At 34.2% G+C, this 22547-nt stretch overlaps 1 protein-coding gene and 1 long non-coding RNA gene across 4 annotated transcripts in view; one reads left to right on the top strand and one right to left on the bottom strand.

Moving 5' to 3' along the window:
- The window catches only part of FGF12 (fibroblast growth factor 12), a 550076-nt gene that overhangs the window by 441717 nt on the left and 85812 nt on the right, over positions 1–22547 (top strand). The window lies entirely within an intron of this gene.
- On the bottom strand, positions 441–13382 carry LOC144302233 (uncharacterized). The gene is made up of 3 exons (XR_013369073.1): positions 13295–13382; positions 11771–11902; positions 441–647 (listed from the first exon to the last, which is right to left on the bottom strand). It is a non-coding gene; the product is annotated as an uncharacterized LOC144302233 (long non-coding RNA).

Below are 22547 nucleotides of genomic sequence, written 5' to 3'. Positions count from 1 at the left end.
ATTTTATAATATACAATTACATATTAAATTGGATTATAATCATCTAAGTGTCTCCAGCCAAATCTAAAAACTGTGTGAGTAGTATAATTTTTAGTGCTTAAGACTTGTTCAGTTGAAAGCATTTTGTTAATACCTCCTTGTCCTCAAAAAATAGTTTTTGAATATCTTTCAAGAAATTAACAAAGTGATCAGCAGCCTCAGTTGCCAAGGGAGTTAAGAGCAAAGTTTATGCCTCCCCACTGCCAGCTTACTTGTATAAAACAAATGTCAGAGGCAGCACGTGGGGGAACTTGTAATGGTTTAATTTACATGTATGGAGTCAGCACAAAATTAATAGCAGTCTGTCACCAAGGTTTGTTAGCTAATTGCTGGGTTTTAATGTTAAGCAAATGAGTGTGAATTTTAACAACACTGTTTAAGAGCCTCTTTGGATGCCTTCTCTTTCCATTTCTCTTGGCGTGCCTCAGGTTTCAAGCTATTTTTTGAAGATATTTCTTAATTCTTCAAGTATTAAGGTAGCTTTTGTTGGCTTTGGTATCCACCCCCTCCCTAATGAAATCAGAGAGTTACCTTCTCAGGGAAACAGGCCATAAGGCAGGATTTCTATGGGTCATGGCTACTGTTTTCTTCTTTACACACCCCTTCCCCTGTAAAGGACAAACAGTTCAGATTATCCCACAGGCCACTGGAGAAATGACTTAGTGAATTTTCTGTAGCCTGAGTCTACATAAAATTACTGTAGGTAGGGAGATTTCATTTTACTAATTTAAAGCTTCATATATATATAAATATTTGCTTCATATATTTTTAACCAGTGTTTTAAAAACATTTTATATTGTAAACAAACAGTTTTTTTTTTCTCCCACAACCTCCCTAATACCTTATTCAGTGGAGAATCATGTTCCTCTGTGCCCAGATGTAACTTCATCTTTTCTTTGTTTTTTAAGATTTTAATTTATTTATTTATGAGAGACACAGGCAGAGGCATAGGCAGAGGAAGAAGCAGGCTCCTCACAGGGAGCCCGATGTGGGACTCGATTCCAGGACCCCAGGATCACGACCTGAGCCAAAAGCAGATGCTCAACCACTGAGCCACCGAGGGGCCCCCAGATGTAACTTCTGACAGACTTGTGGCATCTCTATGGCCCTCAGGCACTTTAAGTCACAAACATAGTGTCAGTTCAGTAATGAGAATAGAATTCAAGGTATTTTATTTATTCAAACTTCTGAACTTTGATTTATCACAGTTAAGTCTTTCCTTCTTAGAGTCTGTTTGTTATATACTAGCCTTTACTGTCTAGCTGTTAGGTATTTTGTGGAAGGAGGGAAGGTGTAAACCACCTAGCCCAGGTCTTGTTTATCTAGGTGACTTCATAAACCCTGGGCTTGGTGTATTTTATAGCTGAGATTTTTAGGTGGATGAGGTCAATATAATAAAACTTGTCTTTTTATTTCATGAAGTCTTTCATGGAGATTAAGGTTTGATTTCTTGTTGGTTTCTGTCACCTGCAGTTCTCGTGACTTGTATCTCCATGTGTGTGGTTCCTTGGTAGGCCCTTCCTCAGCTCTTGGATCTGATGTGGTGCATGGGCGACCTCTTTGTGGTGAGGAGCTCCTGCCCTGGCACTGTAATTTAGCCTATCCAAGGTGACCCCTCTTCCCCCCACACCTTTCTCTCTTTCTCCGACACATCTTATATCTTAATAAAACTAACTCTCTTAGATATAAGTCAGGCCACAGTTCTGTGTCCTTCTACTGAAGAGAGGTATTACCCCTCAATCCTTTCTCCATAATTGTGGGGAAAGGATAATTCTAGCACAGCAACAGCTTTCTCTGGAGAAACCTGATAACCAGAATTCTCCAAAATCCTATTTCTGACCCTTGCACCTTTCTTTGTATCTTATGTAGCTAAGAGATCCAAGAGTAATGGGATATGTTCCTTTTCATTATCTATGTCAGTTCTGCTCTGCAGATGTATTTGATACAATAGGATGCATTCTGATAGCCACTATATCCGTTCTTCAGTTAAAGCTGAGGCAGAAAGAATCCCAGTTAAATATGTTACATCTTTAAACAACTTTAGGATAGAGAGCATTCTATTCAATGTGGTTTCTTAACCATTGATTAGACCCTACTACTTAGATATGATAAGAATTTTGTTAGAGATCAAAGATGTCTAAAGTAAAATGGTTGTCTTCATAGACACACAAGCTAATTGGGAAAACCAAGTCTACTGTAAATAGCTCTATTTAGATGAATATCCCTAATATATAATTGCTCAAACTACACTAATGTAGCATTTTGAGATTGGCAATGCAGATGGTTTGTTACTTGACAAAGTGAAAAGCTAGATAGTTTGTTAGGCAAGGGCACGTTTGACATGATGAACCTGTTTGGGAATTAGTTCCTCATCATTATCATAGAGATGCTTCAAGACATGGAACATCGTGGGGAGAGCCTGGGTGGCTCAGTTAGTTCAGCATCTGACTCTTGGATTTGGCTCAGGTGAGGATCTCCTGGCCCCTGAGATCAAGCGCTGCAATGGGCTCTTTGCTCAGTGGGAGTATCCTTAAAATATTCTCTTCCTCTACCCCTTCCCCCACTTGTGGTCCTGGCTCTCTCTCTCAAATAGATAAATAAATCTTAAAAACAAATGAAAAAAAAAAAAACAAACGAAAAAAGAAGAAATGGAACATTGGGATGGCGAAGGAAAAAAATCTTATGTAAATTAATTTACATAAGTATGCTATTGATCATATAATAAATTTATGCTAAGGCCACACATTTTACTGCAATTTCTGTCTTCAGAAAGCATCCACAGTGAAAGCAATTAAGCCTTGGAATATCACATAAATCGCTTATACAAGATAGGCTAATGATCAAGAATTCTGGGATGAAGACTTAAAATTCTAGGTTTAAATCCCTGGCTTCATCATGAAATTCAATACCTGATTTATTTTCATTGCCCTGTCCTATGCTTAGGCAAACCTTTCCTCTAACTGTGACAAAGATTCATGTAATTCTTATATCTTATATGAAATAAAAGGAATATTTGATTATGTTTTTCTCTTGAGGATATATATATATATATTTTTTTTTTGAGGATATATATTTTTAAACCACTCTCAATTTACAGGTTTTCTTAGAGAAGAAAGTAGAACCTATCCCCCACTCCACTTACAAACCTTCCCTTGAATTGTTTTTCTGTCATTTGTACAAAGCCTGTGAGGGACCTACTGCATTTCACCCATGACTTAAAATGTATTTTTTTCTAATATAATGCTTTTGGGGTTTTGTAGTAACTTGATTGTGTCCACCTTACTCAACTCTCCCCCGCCCCAGTATTGTATACATATTTTGGCAGCAGTGTTTTACAAATATAAAGTTGGTTTAAAACCATTCAACCTTAGCCTCAACATCTATTTTTATTATAGTTCTTATTCAATACCCCAAAATAATAAAAAATAAAATCTCAATGGAATTGTTATCTTATTATGCACCATTTTCATTTTAAAGATTTCCCTTTTCAATTTCTTAACAAAACATTCTCTGATACTCAACCAATAGTTTTCACATTTGATTCTGTTTTACAGCCATATTAATCAAGCTCAACTCTATGACCTTGAAAAAGGAACTAAATAGAGGAATTGCCCTTGGGTATAATAAATTGACATAAGAAAAGCCACTGTGGTTAGATCGTGAATGCAACAAAGTAATTTGCTTGGAATCTCAAGAGAATGGTTTTTGTATCCTCTATTAGAATGTACTCAGCTGAATAACTGCACTTACATAAGTAATAGTGAGAGTGTTGCTGATGAGGGGGATAAATATACATGCAAACCCACACACACCCGTCACACATACATATGATAAAATCTGATTCATTAGTGATACATTTCTTGAGTATGAATGACAACATACAGTATTCAATTAATTTAGGGACACAAGAGAGTTTTGTTTTGCTTTGCTTTATTTAAGTTTTCTTGTTCACTACTTTCTTTTTTTTTATGTGAAACAAGGATTTCTTCCATATATCATTGCTAGAGTAACTTCCAGCCAATAATCTGTTAATTTTTGGTATTCTGCTCTTGAACCACACTAATACTTTTGTGTCTTTTCAAGGTACACAACTAAAATACTTCAAATTAATTTGAATCTTCATATGGATTACAAGAATCAAAGCAAAAACTTAATTAGAGCAAAGACTAAGATAGTAAATATTTATGTTTGCAGACCTTTTTAAAAAAAAATGAATCAACTCCAAAGTATGGCTTAAAAAATTTTTTTAAGATCTTATTTATTTATTCATGAGAGACACACACAGAGAGAGAGGCAGAGACACAGGCAGAGGGAGAAGCAGGTTCCATGCAGGGAGCCCAATGTGGGACTCAATCCCTGGTCTCCAGGATCATGCCCTGGGCCGAGGATGGCGCTAAACTGCTGAGCCACCTGGGCTGCCCAAAAACATCATCATCATCATCATCATCATCATCATCATCATCATTATCATTATTTTTAAATCGTGTTGATTAAATCAGTGATGCTAACTGCTATTTGCTTTTTTCATTATATTTATGATCATATATTGTATTTTTCCTAAAATAAAGTTTTCTTGGTTCCAAAAATACCTTTCCACACAATTAATTTGTAGTTCATTTTGCTGTATTTTACTACTGTCTTAAAAATATGAAAGCTTCAGTGGTCCTGAAATCACAGAATAGGTTAAGTATTAGAATTCTGAGTTTGGTTCCTAAACATTTGCTACAGTGTCAAGCCCTCTCAGAAGTTAGGCCAAAGTTTAAAAATAGTTAATTTACTACTGTCTAGAATTAATTTACCTTATCTTGTGGTGTAATGTGTAGCTTTGTATTTCTTGTTACAAAATGAGGAGAAAGCTAGTATTTACATTTACTGCTGGGATACTGTTCTAAGGGAAGCTATTGGTAAGGTAGTATTTTCTTGCTGAATCATGAAAACAATTCCCTGGTCAAGTGACTAGAACATTTGGCTAATCCAACCAACTGACAAAATCAGCACCAAAAATTCCTTCATGATATAGATGAACACACATAATCATTTTACCAGACTTAAAAAACCAAAATGGTGCTGCTGCAGGGGGTATGGGGAAAGCCATTCATAAGAAAGAACATTTTAAAAGTTAAAACCCTAGGATAATGTTGAATTAAGGATTTATGAGAAATTGCTCAAAAGTCCTGATGTCCATGATGGCAGGAAATATGTGTGCAACTGATATAGGGATTAGGACATTATCTATCCCTCTGATACTGATGTGAGATCATTTAGGTGATGGACAGGCTATATTTTGGTTGCTGTTGAACAGGAAGTTGAGTCTGTCTAAGACAGCTGCAAAACTAAGACATAAATTGAAAATTCTGGTTCCATAGCCAAATGCCAAGGCTGAGACTGATACAGCTTTAAATACCAGTAAGATTTCCTCATAAGGAGATGAGATAGTGTATTTAGTGAATCTAATAAAATTCTGGAAAACTAGAAAAGGCATATAGCAATAATGATGCTGATTTCATATTTGGAAGTGTAACTGAGTTACATTATATTACTTTTGCATAGTGGCTTATGGTTCAACAAGAACCAAGCACTAACAAGATCTTCAATTTTAATCCATCAAAGCATAATTGCAGCTTATGAGTTTATGTCTTAAGAGCTATACAAGTATGAGATTTTCTAAGAGGCAATAATGCTTGAAATCTACACTTGATAATTAGATTTGATGAAAACTAATATTAACTTCCATGTAGCCACTAACCAGATCGAAGCTAAAAAAAAAAAAAAGAGAGAGTCCAAAAGCTCAAGTTATCTCAGTTCAAAATGCCTGAGTTCAGAAATGCTCATTATCCACATATACTACCATCTTTCCATCTGTGCATTTATCCATAAATAAATATATCAAATAAAACCATAAAGGAAATTATTCTCAAATAAGAGTTTTAGAACCTACTTGACTATTTTTATGCTGTTACACAAGGACTCTATTTCATTTTGGTCCAATTAAAATGGCTCAGAGATAGAGCATATTGAAAGGAGAAAAAAGTTTTTTTTAAAAAAAGTCCTTACATTAAATGCATTAAATATATAACATATGCTATATTAAATGGCATACAAATTAGTATGCATCATTTTTAAAGTAAAGGGACATGGATATGTATGTATTTCCTACTTACTTTACAGAATATGTATCGATGAGTAAAATATTTGTAAATGAATTTATATTTATAAGTGAATAAAAAACATAAAAATATTCATGTATTAACAAGTCTGTCAACTATAGGGGAGTATGTGTGTGTTTATGGGTATATAAATACAGCACTGGCTTTGAATAGAGGGTATAAATCAATAAGAAGATAAATTATCGCAAAACATCAAGGGTTTCTCCTTACATATAATCTCCTTTTAAAAAGAATGGTGTATACTTGGCCAGATTATTAAGAATTTCAATGATTTAACTATTATAAAATTATGTAAATTTATAAAGCAAAAGCTGGAAAGGAATGACTCAGTTACATGGGAAGTAAGACCCTCCCACATTGTAGCTAGTTGGATACAATTATGATAGAGGACCATGACAAGGACCAACAAAATGGGTTCTGTATTCTCAGGCCTGAGCCTAAGTATTTATGACAATGAATTCATCATTTGGAATAGCACAACCAGACAAGCCATAACAGAAATGACGTGCAATTTCCCTCCCTACCAGAACTCATGTCAGAAAACTCCATAAATCTCATTTAATGGGCCATTTTACTTCCTTGTAGAATACCAACCAGGGTCTCTCCAGGTAGATGTACTCATTAGATGCCGTATAACCCCAGGAAGGGCATTAATGGCCACTGGAGGGTTTCCATAGGCCTAATAGACATCTCTCTAGGAAAAATGTGTGTGCTTGGCTATGTTTAGATTAAATATAACAGATTTCTCTCTTCTATGTTGAAAACTATCTGGGAAAAAAAAAAAAAGAAAACTATCTGGGATCAGACGTGAGAAACATGTAAATTTAATCCTTGGCAAATAGAGTTTTTAATGATGACTTTTAAACAATGAAATTAAGTTTACCTTTGATGACTCATCAGAGGTTGCAAATTAAAAAATAGAAATAATAGTAAGAGATCAAGTAGCACTTATAATTGACATGTAAGAGAGAATCTGACTTGAATCCAAATTTTATCACATTGAATGTGAATTAAACTCACTGTAGAAACTTATGCTATGATACGCACATCAATATTATGCTTACAGTGCTTTGATAATGCAAACTTTTTTGGGTACCATAACTATTTTTCCCCCTAAATCAACCTACTCACGGTGCACCTAATATAGTAAACTTCAGAAATGTTTTCTCTCCACAGATTCTAAGTTGATATGTATCCTCAACGCAAAACCTATTTATGGGCCTTTGCTATTGTATGTGAGAAAAGTTCACAGTGTACATAATATTAAAGATCTCAATTATTCTGTTACTTTAATAACAATAGCAACCTTTTACGGAGGTCTTACAAACAATGTGGTCAGAACTTTGACATATGTTCTATCTACAGCATTTCTTTTAATGCTTATAGCTTTTTATGGTTATGAGAGTGATGTGTTTTTAACTTTCACTTGCAGATGAGGAAATTGAAGTTTTGGCAGATAAAGTATTTTTTCCAAGGTCTCACAGATTATAAATAGTGGAATCACTCTGATCAGTGTGCCTCCTGAGTTGAAACTCCTCTTAACCACTTCACATCAATGCCTTTCATCTATACTGGACTCTTCGCATGATGATACACACTTTACAGCAATAGAACCTAAGCCAAAATTGTGTGATGTTACCTAACATTCCAAGCCATAGGGAGAGGTATTATATGTGTTCAGTGTAAACCAAATTATGAGAAAGTATGTATTCATTTATTTATTACATCTTTTGATTAAATTGTTAAAAACGTTTTAGAATGGAAACTGGGGATCCCTGGGTGGCGCAGCGGTTTGGCGCCTGCCTTTGGCCCAGGGCGCGATCCTGGAGACCCAGGATCGAATCCCACGTCAGGCTCCCGGTGCATGGAGCCTGCTTCTCCCTCTGCCTGTGTCTCTGCCTCTCTCTCTCTCTCTCTCTCTCTCTCTGTATGACTATCATAAATAAAATTAAAAATTAAAAAAAAAAAAGAATGGAAACTGTTAGAGAAGTTTAACTCATTATTCTAATGTAAACATTTAATATCTTCCAACTTGATTTTCTAAGGTTTACATATTAGTTTGAGAGTTTGACTCCTGCCCTTTTGTATAATCAGGTATTTTGAGTTTAAAGGTATATTATAGGCTATTACTAGTCCAGTATCAGGTCTGATATATAGTCCTCTGTACATGCTTCCTTATGGCTTCTGTGATTTTTTTTTTGCCTCTGTGATTATCTTAAATGATAAATTTATCAAATACCCTATACTGTCTGTTGCTATGCTGAAAATATCTATGACACATGAAATCAAATACCTATTATTACTTTTACAGAAATGCATAATACTCCTAAGGTGACATTACATATCACTGTTTCAAAAACTCATAAATGAAAAATAAATGTTATGCTAATGATAATACATGATTAATTCCCTTTCTAAAATGAGTAACTTTCTTTTTTTTTTTTTTAAGATTGTATTTATTCATGAGAGACACACAGAGAGGCAGAGACACAGGCAGAGGGAGAAGCAGGCTCCATGCAGGAAGCCTGATGCGGGACTCGATTCTGGGACTCCAGGATTACGCCCTGAGCCAAAGGCAGATGCTCAACCGCTGAGCCACCCAGGTGTCCTGAAAGTGAATGATTTTCATAGCTGAAGTCATTCTTTGTGGACAAGTTTTTGCGTTTTTTTATGCTGGGGTCCCAGGAAAACTTCAAACTTTCCCTGAATTAACATGAAAGGTCTGGGTTCAATACATGATTTAAACAACACCCATCTCCTCTTCCAAACCTCAGGCTTCAGCCAAACCCAACCACTTTTTTCAATCCTTTTTATTAAATCCTATATTGACTTTAATTTGTGTTTCTGGACACATTTTACAGAAAATCAATAGAACGTCCTAATTTCCTCAAAGTGTTGGCTTTTTTCCTGTTGGCTAAAGCAAAATTCACCAATTCTTTTCCTGTGTCCATCTTTCTGTTCTTCCTTCTTTTCCCCCTCCCCATTTCCTCTCTCACTTCCTTTTGCCATCTTTTTTAAAGTTAAGCTTATGGAATATACATTGCTCTTGCCAGGATTCTTAATTTGTCAATATTATCTTATTTTCTCTTTACCTTTCCCACTTTTTCAATAGGATTCATTCCATGTCTGGGAGGAGAGTTCAAGATCAATAAAATTGTCTATCTGCTCTCAGAAATACTACATTTTGGAGGTTAAGAGTAGAGGACTGAGCACTTCTGTAAAGTATTCAATTGAAAGGGAGATTTCAGGTTTCAGGAGCTCTAGGAGATGAGATGATTTTTTGATATATTGTTAATGACATTGGTCAGAAATGATCTCTGAATTCACTGATCAATTTGTAAATACATTTTCAATGTCAGTGGGATTTAGTTCCTTTTTGTTGCTCTTCTTGGTATTAAGACCAAACTATTTCCTTCAGGGTACAATGAGAGCAATGTTAGAAAGGCAATGGCATGAAAATCATACTTGATATAATGCTTTTTATTATGATTAATCTTTTTGGGGGTCTTTTTTTTTTTCAATTTCATGGAGGTATGTGTCTCATGTGAATTAAGTAGTGATTTTCAGAATATTTTTCTTGATTATCTGGTCACAAGTTTTTACCAAGGCTGACATTGATTAAAATAAAGATGATCCTTGTATTACTTGAAGTGATTATTTCTGAAGTAGTTGGCAGTAAAAAGCACCTTGACAGAGCCATTGATTATAGTTAGAAGCAACCAACCTAAGTACACACATTTTTATCCCCTTTGTCACTATAGGATTGGAAATACTATATCCTTTTGTAAGAGCCTGGGTGTTTTATCATTCTGTCTTCTTGGGTTCCATTTAAAACATCTCAGGTGCTTATTTTTGAAGAAAGAAAATACCTGGTCATAATTTCCATTATAAAATAATTTCATGATTTTGAAGATTAGACATCTTTTTAACTATTTCCTGTACAGATTCAACTTTATTTCTTTTAAGCATCACTTCATAGGAACAATGTGTTGCTGTTGAAACGTCTTTATTTTCTGTATTTAGAAGGCAATATAAATGTGAGAAGTTATTATTTGTGGAGTGAACAAAACCAGGTAGTTGTGTTTCAGAAAAATCTACCAAGGGGAGATAATTCTAAGTCATACTTACTGACTATAACAGTAAATAGTTCTTTTTTTTTTTAACTCATGAAAGCATTCATCCAAAACACTTAGTGATTACCTAATGTGTGCCTGTTATTACTCCAGATATCAAGAATACAAAAATGAATCACAGTGTACTCTAACTTCACATAACTTCCAACCTATATTAAAAAAAAAATCATAGAAAAATAACTAAATGTGTGTTATCTGTTCATTAGTCTATCACCAGTTCTTATATAAATACCTAACACAGACCAGGTCCTCAGTAATTATATATGCTTTATTTTTTAAATATAATTTATAGACAAAGTGCTTAAATCTTAAGCATAAAGCTTCTGTGTAAGCAGATATATGGAACCACTCCATCACCCCCAGAAATTTTCCTAGTGCTCCTTCATAGAAAAACCCCTTCCAAAAATTAGCATTCTAATTTTTTCCACATAAATCACTTTTGTCTACTCTTGAACTACCATTCTGAAATGGTATCATACAACATATTTTCATTTGTTCCTGTCTTTTTTTTTTTTTAATATTGATTTCATGGGGGCACCTGGGTGGCTCAGTGGTTGAGTGTCTGCCTTTGGCTCAGGTTGTAATCCTGGGGTCATGGGATCCAGTCCCACATCAGGCTCCTCATGGGGCCTGCTTCTCCCTCTGCCTATGTCTCTGCCTCTTGCTCTGTGTCATGAAAAAATAAATAAAATATTTTTAAAAAATGATTTAATGTTTCTAAGATTCATCGTTTCTTTTTTTTATTTAGTTTTATTTAGTGAATGTTTTAAGACTTTTTTAGAGCAGTTTTAGGTTTATAGCAAAAGCAAAGGGACAGTGTAGAGCTTTTTCATAGAATTGATTTGTTTTGTGTACCTGTAGTTTACTTTTATTGTTATGTAGCCGTACTCCCTTATAGGAATACATCACACTTTGCCTAGCTATTCTTCTGATGATGGATATTGGGTTACTTCCAGCTTGGGGATATTATGAACAAAGCTGATAGGCACATTTTAGTCTTTTTTTTTTTTGGCCATGTATAGTCATTTGTCTTTGGAATTTGCATAGGAATAGAATTTCTGAGTCATATGGTTGGCATATATTTAGCTTTAGTAGATTGTGTCAAATATATTTCCAAAGTTGTTGAATCAATTAATACTCCTGTGTTACAGTCAAATTTAGAAATGTAACAGTATAATAGATTTAAGAGCAATACACAGCATGACTATGGCACCAAAACACAACTTCCACTTTAGCAAAGTGAGGGTAAAGTTCTCATCAATGGCAGTTCTTGCATGGAGCACTCACTACTCTAGGAAAAGGAAAGAAAAAGGGTGAGAGAATAGATTTCAGGTGCTATCATCACACAAAAAACTATGTGAGAGGATATGTTAATTTGTTTGATGGTAGTAATCACTATATATATTTACATCAGATCATCATGTAGTATACCTTAAATATGTACATTTTTTTTTAATGGGTGAGTAGCTCTCTCTAGGAGAATCTTGTTCAGTTGTATGAGTCGGATGGTCTGGAATATTTGATCGGCAGCAAATGTGTGCTGTGGTGAGACCAAAGAGATTCCTGAGAAAGGTACAAAATATGTTAATTTTTGTCTCATTCATTTTCCATTATTGACTCATTTTTAGCTTAAGATCTTTGATCTCCTTTATTGAAAGTCCACTACCTTAAGCAATGACATGTTTTCTCCCAGAAGAAATAGCATCCCTTGCATTTGCTTTTTCTGGATATCAGATCTAGACACCAATAATTAAATATCATACACCTGATTTCTGCATCTACTAGAATTCTTTCTCTTCAGAAGAAAAAAAAGGCCTTTGGCTCTTGTGTGTTTAATTTTCTATGTTTGATTTTAAATAACAAACATGCAAGTTGTATCCTTCCTTTGTAGCTCAGCATAAATTCAAAAACCTCCAAAGTAGCATTATTTGCCCCATAATCTATTCAATTTTTAAAGCACGAAGAAAACATTCATTTTGCATGGTGTTCAGATTCTGCAGAAAAAGAAATTGGTAGATACAGTCTCCTACTACTTTTGATAATGAGCATATCTGGTACTTTCTAAAAAGCAATTTTCTAAATATTTATAATTATCATTGAATTACTATTAGCAGGAAATAAAACTTTTTCTCATTAAGTATGTAATACATGAACAGAATTTAAGGCAGGCATAGACTTTATAGTTTAACTTTTATAATACTTTAAAAATATTTATTAAAAATCACTTATGTTTTTAATTGTGGCATTATTCTCTCTTGAGGTGTATAAAATTAGATGGATGCCGTCTGGTGCCAATTATGAAGGTGCTACTTTCTTGTCTTGACTATAACTTATATTAAGCCCATCAAAATCATGACTATAATTTTTTCTGTGTGCTTACTTAACAAGCTAATATTTAATGCCAGAATATATTCCAGGATTAAAAGCATGTTTTTGGTTTTTTTTCTTGACCAAGTGTGGCATATTCAGGGCTAGAGAACTAAATTTAAAAGCTTATCAGAATAACAGAAATGGAAAATCTTACTTTGGCATCTCTTAAAACATTAGGTTATTTGTCAGATTTAATATAAGCCCAGATTCCATATTAATGTTATTTGAACTCTCAGTGTTTCAGATTATCCATGTGAGTGGATAATCAAGTGCCTTCATCGAGTACTGAGAAGAATGGATATGAATCAATAATAATATTGGTTTTAAAAAGGTTTTTAAAGTGTCAGAGCAATGACATCCATGTCTAGAACATTTTCATAGTTCTGGTTAGACTCCAGCCCCTCTCATTGGTCGAATCTTTTTTGGTAGTATACCAAAAAAGATGAAGCCATTCAATGTTTTTTGATACAAAATACTTAAAAGCCCGAAACTGCCTTTGGTCAGTGTCAAGTAAAAATGGATAGAATGCGAGTTATAATGATTGCCTCATTGTTACCACAGCATTGAGAAGGCCATCTCACATACCTCTTCCTTTTTTGTAGTCCCAGTGCCATCAGAGGAAGCGAGGGGTTTGTTCTTTCCATTCTGAAGATACTATGTGAACAGTCTCAACTCATGAAAAGAATCAGAACAAATAATGTCTTTTCAAGCATCACACAAAATAATCTATGTTCCCTAGCAACTAAACCTGGAGTTTCCATAGTCATTCATGAGAACCAGATTCTATGTATTGAAAAAAACAAAAAAACAAAAAAACAAAAAAACTTCTATTCCAAAGGTCTTGGTATTGCGCATGTAAAGATAGTATTTCAGACCCTACCCACTGTTCACAAACTATAGAGAATTCCTTTTACTATATTTTAAATACTCTGGGAGAGCTGAATCAAGATGTTGTACCACAAATTTGACTCGCAGGTATTGTTTGATCAAGCTCAATCTTTGACTCACATGTGTATTGAATACCTGCTGCATACAGCGTTGTATATAATTACAGCCAAGTTTTTAAAACAATTCTTGATTTTCACTTGTTTTTCTATAATAGTATTTTTTAAATTCAGCTTGCATTTAATGAACATCTGCTTTGTGAAAGATGCTCTGCTAAAGGCCATGAGGGTTATTCCACATACACTCTCTCAAAGATCTTATGATTATAATTACAGTAGTACAGTGTATTGATTTATATAAACTTTACAATACAGCGGTACGTCCACATTCATTATTGACTAAATAGATCAGTTCCATTTTAGTCAGGGTTGGCCTGACCATTTATCATGACCTATGCATTCAATAACCAAGTCTTAAGTTGAAAACAGCTGCAAAAACTAAGCTATTGGAAGTTCTTGGCTAACCAATAAACGATCACTGATTATAATGGTAAATAAAAAATGGCAATAGTAAATATGGTTCATCAACTAAATAGGATTTGATGATAGACCAATTTAATTACATTAAGCAATAATACAGCGCCGTCTGAAAAATTGCCTTCTGATAAATATATATATATGTATATTTATATATGATATATGGTAATATAATTAACATTAGTCCAGAAGACCATTAAAGGGAAACTTTTGTATTATTTAAAAAAACAAAAACAAAAACAAAAAATCCACACCTTAACTATCTGAGAAACTCAGGATAGCTTAAAGCCACATTCCAGAGAATGTGATAAATATATTCAGTGTTAATCCTTGTACAACATGAGTAGTGATACTTCCTATATTCAGATAACTTGAAGATGTCAGAATAGATGAAAGCAGTTGCATCGCGAACACGAAAAATGTCATGTTGGGCCACATCTATACATCTTGAAATAGCTTCAAAAAACATTTTTGAGAACTGTCAAAGATTGTCCTCCACGATAATGTTTCAAGTTTATTTTAAACATGCCCAAACTCTTTAATGGCTGTTCATTAATTTCCCATTTGTGATTTTTATTTCAATCTCCTTTGAACCTATATATCGTAACTAATGGATGAAATTTGTCCTCTGGGAAGTAGAGGCTGATAATTTGGCTTCACTGATACCAAATAGTAGTGAACAACAGAAAAATAAAATTATCCCTCCCTAAGAATTCTTATAACTGATCATATAATATGAAAGGAGAAAGAAAGAGAGTCCTGAAGGGTCAGATTGTTTAATTTATTAAGCAGTATATGGGTCCTAATAAAGAACGTCTTCAAGTATTCATGGCAGAGACCCTACTTTCAGAAGCTAAAATACATTTTTCGTTTTCAACATCCTTCATTATTGGTAAGGTGCATTGAAAGCCATAATCTACCCCACTCATTTGGTCTCGATCTCTCTATGAAGCCACACAGAAATTGTTGACTGGCTCTTCTTTTAAATGCTTTCCGCATTTATTGTCTTCAGCTTTTCATACATTCTGAATTATATGTGATAGAATCCATAATCATATAACAGAAACATTCATCAAATTCTTGACCCTAACTTGTCATGTTCCTACCTCAGATCTCTAGGTGCGTTTTTCAGAAAGATGTCAGCAAAATATGTGCCATCATGCAGACCCACATTACTGGTATTCTCTCCTTATACTGTTTTGACAGTGAAAGTTGGCTGACCTTTAAATAGTATTGTATGCATGCTCATGAGGACAGCAGCGTCTATGGAGCCAAATCTGATTGCACGCATGGGTTACTGCAAAATACAATGACCTTTAAGCTAATAGACTGAATGTTTTTGTAGCCAGGTAGAAAGACAAAATTACCTATATACTTTATAATGAAGAAACAATTCTTCAGTGCTGAAGTCTTTTTGGGATGCCACATTAGTAAATCTGCTTGTTGAGTATTTGGGATTAGTCTGGAAATGTGCCTACAGGATTGGGCAAGCAGCATCCGTCAGCCTGTCTCCGCGCCCTCCCACATCACTGAGCTTCTGTGCTCCACATTTGTTCTGTTGCTTTAGGTTTCCTTATCACTTTAACATTTATATCAACTAGAGCCAGGCACTGCATGGGAAAGCCTGTCATAATATCTGAAAAATGAGTTCTTAAAATCTTTAGTTGAGGAGAGTATGTCTCCATCTACAAAATATTAAGACTTTTTTCAGAACTCCTTAGGTGGCAGTAGAGGATTCGGTGCAATTTGGATTTACGATGGTTATGCTTGGTGCCAAGTCCCTGAAAATCCCCATGACAAAAGGTTTTGTTTCACTTCTATATTCCCCCATATTATATATTTATGTTTGCTCCCTTTGTTAAAGATCATTTTTTCCCCTGTGCTGCCTTTTGTGGTCATTAAGCCGCCTGCAGGTTCAGTGAGTCTTTTGTCTTTTAATATGTTTGTACTCATGCTAAGTAATTATTATTCTAAGAAGAAAAATGATGATATTCATATATTTTTTAAAGATTTTATTTATTTATTCATGATAGACATAGAAAGAGAGAGAGAGAGAGAGGCAGAAACACAGGCAGAGGGAGAAGCAGGCTCCATGCCAGGAGCCCGACGGGACTCGATCCCATGACTCCAGGATCGCGCCCTGGGCCAAAGGCAGGCGCCAAACCGCTGAGCCACCCAGGGATCCCTGATATTCATATTTTTAAATTCATGACTATTTGCCTTAGATTGGAGCATGCTTTTGAATAACCATTTTCAAACTAAAGCTATAATTTTCAGTGGATGTTTTGAAATTATGTTTACGTTCTGAAGATATTAAGTAACATGGCATTTTCTAATGAGATGGGATTCCAAGGAAGTGGGAATTCTAGACACTTGGTTATAAATTCTCACAAAGCACCCAGTGGCTTAGATGACTATAGACACAATCCCAATACCATCCCAAGCAAACTTCTTGGAGGTTGATGAGCAAAGTGGGTATGAAACAGAAATCTCCAACTGTGAAGTCAAAACTTCATTCATCCCACTAAATCACATTTTTTTACTATCATTTATATTCAGTCTTTTAGTATTCAAGTACCATGAACCAATGACTCGATTCTTACTCAACTGTAGGAGGTCTGGCAGAGGTAGAATGTTCTCTGGCTTGTGAAGTCCTCTCTGAATCTTCAGAATTGCTACTGCTCTCCCTCTCCTAAACTCCTCTTACATTTATTACTATAACTATTATTCTAACACAGAGAAAACTGCATTAAATTCTACTTCTTGGTCTCTGCATATGATTACCATGCAAATTCCTTAAGAACAGGGACCATGACTTTGCATTTCTCTGTTCTCTGTGCCCTCCATCCTATCTGGCATGTGATTGATAGATACCCGATAAATGTCTGCTGAGTAAATAGTAAGTTATGCTTAAGCAAATGCATAATCACTGCCTGCTTAAATATTTCTGAGGTTCACAGAAAGGGGCATCAGTCACAGTCACAATAGGAGTCTTGGAATTGCAGTCTTCAAAAGAGGAGAGATGTTGGTTGGTTTGAGAGATAGCATTCTGTCTGTGGGGAGAAAATAAATATTTGGTCAGAGGACATTCAGACATGTAGTGCTGTGATCCATAGGGTAAAGCTACACTGGTAGCTCTGTCTGTCGGCTTTCTCTGGCAACATGAACCTTAAATTTTTTTTAAAAAATCATGTAAGCTTAGATTCTGGATCTCAAAATCAGCATTTGTTTTGGCTTCATTTGATCTTGGCATGATTGCTTTCTTTCATGTTTATCAAATTGAACTTTGGCCAACTTCTTAAAAATGATGCATTACCTTTTGGGGTGCCCGGGTGGCTCAGTCAGTTGTGTCCCACTCTCGGTTTCCACCCAGGTTATGATCTTGGGGACGTGAGATGGAACCCCATGTTGGGCTCCTGGCTGATTGGGGAGTCGGCTTGAGATTCTTTCCCCCTCCTTCTCCTCCTGCTCTGCTCCACACCCCTCCCAATTCACTCTCACTCTCTAAATAAGTAATTAAGTAAATAAATAAATAAAATATTTAAAAAATAAAGTAAAATATGAAAATGATAAATTACCTTTGAAGAGGTATATATGCACTTAACTCAAAACCATAAGATACAAAACAGTATTCAATAAAAAAATCTCCATTCTGCCTGTCTTTGATCATCCTTTCCTGTAGGCTACCAATGTAATCATTTTCTTAAGTGTAGGTGAAAGTTTTTGATTCCATATATAAGCAGATATGTCTATTTAGCCCGCTTTATTACAAAAGGAAATCACAGTATCATTCCACCTTGGTCTTTCTACATTTTTACATTTCTGGGAGATACATTTCTACATTTCTGGGAGATTATTCCATGTCAATACATGCGAAGTTTCTGTACTTTTATATATATAAAAGATTCTGTTTATTTATTTATTTATTTGAGAGAGAGAGAGAGAGAAGTTGCGAACAGGGCAGGGAACAGAGAGGGAGAGAAGGGAAATAATCTCAAGCAGACTCCTTCCCAGTATGAGACTCCATCTCATGACCCTGAGATCATGACCTGAGCTAAAACGAAGAGTCGAATGCTTACGACTGAGCCTCCCAGGTGTTCAAAGTTTCTGTACTTTTTAAGTCACGTGGTATTGCATTATAGATTTTGCCATGCATGTTTCTTTTCAATCCCATATTGGTGAAGTTTTGCTGCTGCTGCTGCTGCTTCTTCTTTTCTTCTTCTTCTTCTTCTTCTTCTTCTTCTTCTTCTTCTTCTTCTTCTTCTTCTTCTTTTGCTGTTACAAACAAGAATAGTCTCATTGAACATACATATTTGTGCACATTTTAAAGTATATCTGTAAATTACTAAAAGTGAAATGGAAAGTGGAACATTTGTACTTTCAGTAGTTATTGGCAAATTTCCATCAATTTAGTACAGCACTATCTTCCATAAAACAATATATGACACTGCCGGGTTTTTGGCAGCTTCACTAACATATGAGCTATGTAACTTCTGAATTTGATGGGTGAAAAATTTTATTCATTGTAGCATTGACTTTTACTTCTCTTAGGATATATATGACTTTTAGTATATTGCAAAAGAAATGGCTAAGAACGCTTTTATTTTGATTTTTTTTTTTTTTTGGTCACTAGTTTTTGCCTTTGTTTTTATTAAGATCATTGCCTTTTACTTATTTATTGAAAGGAGCTCTTTATATATTATGAAAATTGGTCCTTGGAAATGCTTCTGACTTTTCTTAGTTTTGACTTAGTTAATGGTGCTTTTTATAGTACAGAAATGTTTGTATTTTCTTTCTTTTTTTTTTAAGATTTTATTTATTCATTCATGAGAGACACAGAGAGAGAGAGGCAGAGTCACAGGCAGAGGGAGAAGAAGGCTCCATGCAGGGAACCCAATGTGGGACTTGATCCCGGGACTCCAGAATGATACCCTGGGCCGAAGGCAGGTGCTAAACTGCTGAGCCACCCAGGGATCCCTTGTATTTTCACAAGTACTGAGTATTTGACAAACTCAATAACATAAAGATGTCAATTTTTAAAAATCTTTCTTTCATAGCTTCTGAGATATTTAAAAATCACACTGAAAATACCTTTCTTACTCCAATGTCATCTAAAAGATATGTAAATTATGATATTTAAATGTTATAATTGAATCTTATCTCTTTGGAACTTATCCTGAGGTAATTTTTTTTCCATAGAGCTATCCAAGTGTTTCAACACAAATTCTTAAATAATTCATCTTTTTTCCCATTAATGTGAAATGCCACCTTAAGTATACATATATTGTTTTACTTTTTTGGATTCTATACTTTTAATCCACTTTACTGTACAAATCCCAGTACCAAACTGATTTAGTTATTGTCACTTTTATTGTTTTTTTATATCAATAAATCTACCTCTCATTTCTCCTCCTCCCCAAATTACTCTTCATTTTCATGATTGTTTGAGCTATTATTTATGATTTATTTTTCCAATGTTCTAGTTTCCTGTTGGTATTTTATTTAGTTTGAGAGTTTGTTGATATTGTTATGTGGTCGCATCTGCCTATTTTAGCACATGGTATTCTTTTGTATCCCTCGGAATCTTTTGATGTTTCTTAAATTTACTGTCAAAATTATTCCTATGTTGTGTTTTTCTGACAAATTCTCTTATTAAAGAGATTATATGTATATATATAAAATAATATCTTGGTATTAATTTTATACTGAGCCAACTTACTCTATTTTCTCATTATTTTTAATACCTGCTCAGTAAAATTCACTTTTTTTTAAAGATGAATGGTTTTATCATTTGCAAAATAGTATCTGTATAATAATATTAATTTTATCTCCTTAATCTTTTTTTTCTAAGTTTTCTTTCCTCTTAATTATATGGCAAACTATATCCTAGAGAATGAAGCAGTATTTAAATAGTTGGGGGTCAATTTTTTTTATACTTAGATTTTGATAACTTCTCTCTTCTTTGATAATCCATGTGTTAGATTTTCTTTTTTTCCCATGTGTTATATTATCTATTTTTGTTAATTTTATTTTGTTATAGTATTGTTGATTTTATCTAGGTTTTATATTAATTTGCAGCATTTATTAAAATCATCTCTCTTGATTCTTTTATTTTCCCTGACATTATTTTTTCCTTATTATTTCTCATATTGGATATTTGTACCTTTTTTGTTTACTTTTGATTGAGTTGTCCAGTGGTTTTAATTGGGGCAGTTTTGACACCTTGCCCCAAGGAATAATCGACAATGTCCATAGACATTTTTGGTTGTTACAGTAGAGTAAGGGAAGTGGCACTGGCATCCAAGTAGATAGAGGCCAGGGTTGCTGCTCCACATAATGTGCAGTGCAGCATTTACAGTAAAGAAAGATCTTCCCTGAGTACCAAGGTCAAGAAATCTTGGTAGCTATAAAGATTTCTTGTGCTAATACTATTTTATTTTTCAAAGAATCTGCTTTTGTATTTATTGACTAATTCTACGATTTCCTTTCTAATTCATTAATTTGTTTTAATCCTTTTAATAGTCTGACTTCTGCTCTCCTTGGGCTTCATTAATCTTTTAACTAATTTCTAAACATGGATGCTTAGCATTTATTTTTGTGCTTGTGTCCTTATATATTTAATACAATGACATGCTCTTGAGCAATGTCTCAGTTATGTCCCATAAACTCTGATGCAGTATATTTTCATTACTGGTATTTAGATGTAATATAATTTTGGTATTAATCGCTTTTTTGACTAAAGATACACTTATAAATGTTTTAAAATGTTAGATTTTGTTTTCTAGTTTTACTGTTAGTTCTGTCACTGTATGGTCAGAAAATGTTGTCTTTACTCTTTTTCCAGTTTTATTTATGTTTTGTGTATAACCATGAATAAGTCAGTTTTAATGAATGTTCTATGGCCACTAGTAAAGAAGATCCATTTTCACTTTTTATTGCAGTCTATCTTATTTATTAGTGTTTAAATTTATGAAGGTTGCTGCTATATTATTTGGTACCTATCTGATTATAACTTTTTAATTTACATAGTTTCATTAAATATTTATTTTATCACTTTAAATGATGATTTTTGCCTTTTTAAAAACTATTTTTTGCCTTGAATTCACACTCATGAGTGAGTGTGAGCAGGGGGTAGGGGGACAGAGAGAGAGAATTTCAAGCAGACTCCTATCTGAGCAGGGCTCCAACTCAGGATCCTGGGATCATGTCCTGAGCTCAAATCAAAAGTTTGAAACACAACCAATTGAGCCTCCCAGGCACCCCAAGACAATGAATTCTGTTCTCCTTTTGTTTATATTTGCCTGGTATATTTTTTACCATTATTTTATTTCAAATTTTCTTAAGCACTTTATTTTAGGTGTGTTTCCTCTATGTAGTAGTACATAGTGGGTTTTGCTACTTAATCCAACTTGAAAGCCTTTTTTCTGTAGTATGTTGGTTTAACCTGTATGCATTTCATTCTTTAAAGAATATTTTTTCATACTAATCAGGAGCCAGACACTGTCCCAGAGTCTTGGAACATAGCAGTGGACAAAACAAACAAATCATCCTGCCCTTTTGGAGCTATTAATAGGGAATATATACTATATTTAATTTTAATTTTATCATATTTTTTATGTATGCCTCTCTGTCTTTAAAGCTCTTTGAACTCTGTTTTTACTTGCTGAAATGTGTGTGTGTGCATATGTGTGTGTGTCTGTGTGTTGCTTCTGATAACTGGGAGATTGGTATTCTTGAAATAGTATAACTTTTATGCTCTAAATAGTCTCAATCCTCTATTTCTTTAGATAGTAGTTGATTCTCCACTACAACCAATGATGAAATTAATTTCTTTCCTCTTCTACTTCTCCTGATTTTATTTAATTATATAATATTTCTTAGTGGTTTATTTTGAGCTATTAAATAGACTTATACTCCATTATTTATTTTGAGGTATTAAAACTATGCTTTAGCCCTGGTATTAGAAATATGGAAATAACCATACTTATTCAGTTTACCACAGATGATGAGGGTATATATTATTTACGTTCTTTTCTGTCACCTCAATCTTTGCATATGTTTAAATCTTTTTTCCACAAATAAGTAGATTCAACTTTCAGTACTAATCTTTTTGCATAGTCTTTCCAAAAATATCTCTCTGCTGTGTGAAATTCTTCAAGAAGCACTCATGAGAACAATATTCCCTGAATTCTTGCATGTTAAAATTTTTTGTTGTTGTTGTTAGTGTTTGTACTCAAAGAACACTGTGGCTGGATATTAAATACTTAGGTTATTCCTTTTTCCCCTAAAGATTTTGTGGGCACTACTCCACTGCCTTCTAGAATTGAACATTGCTGCGGAGATATCTAAGGTCAGCTTTATTTTTTCCCTCCTGGTAATTGAGTTGTTCTTATTTCTTGACAGCTCCAAAGGATCCT

The sequence above is a fragment of the Canis aureus genome, chromosome 31, assembly GCF_053574225.1.
Source record: "Canis aureus isolate CA01 chromosome 31, VMU_Caureus_v.1.0, whole genome shotgun sequence".
Taxonomy (NCBI): Eukaryota; Metazoa; Chordata; class Mammalia; order Carnivora; family Canidae; genus Canis; species Canis aureus.
Note: the sequence above shows the minus strand (reverse complement) of the source record. Positions and strands in the feature narration are given on the sequence as shown.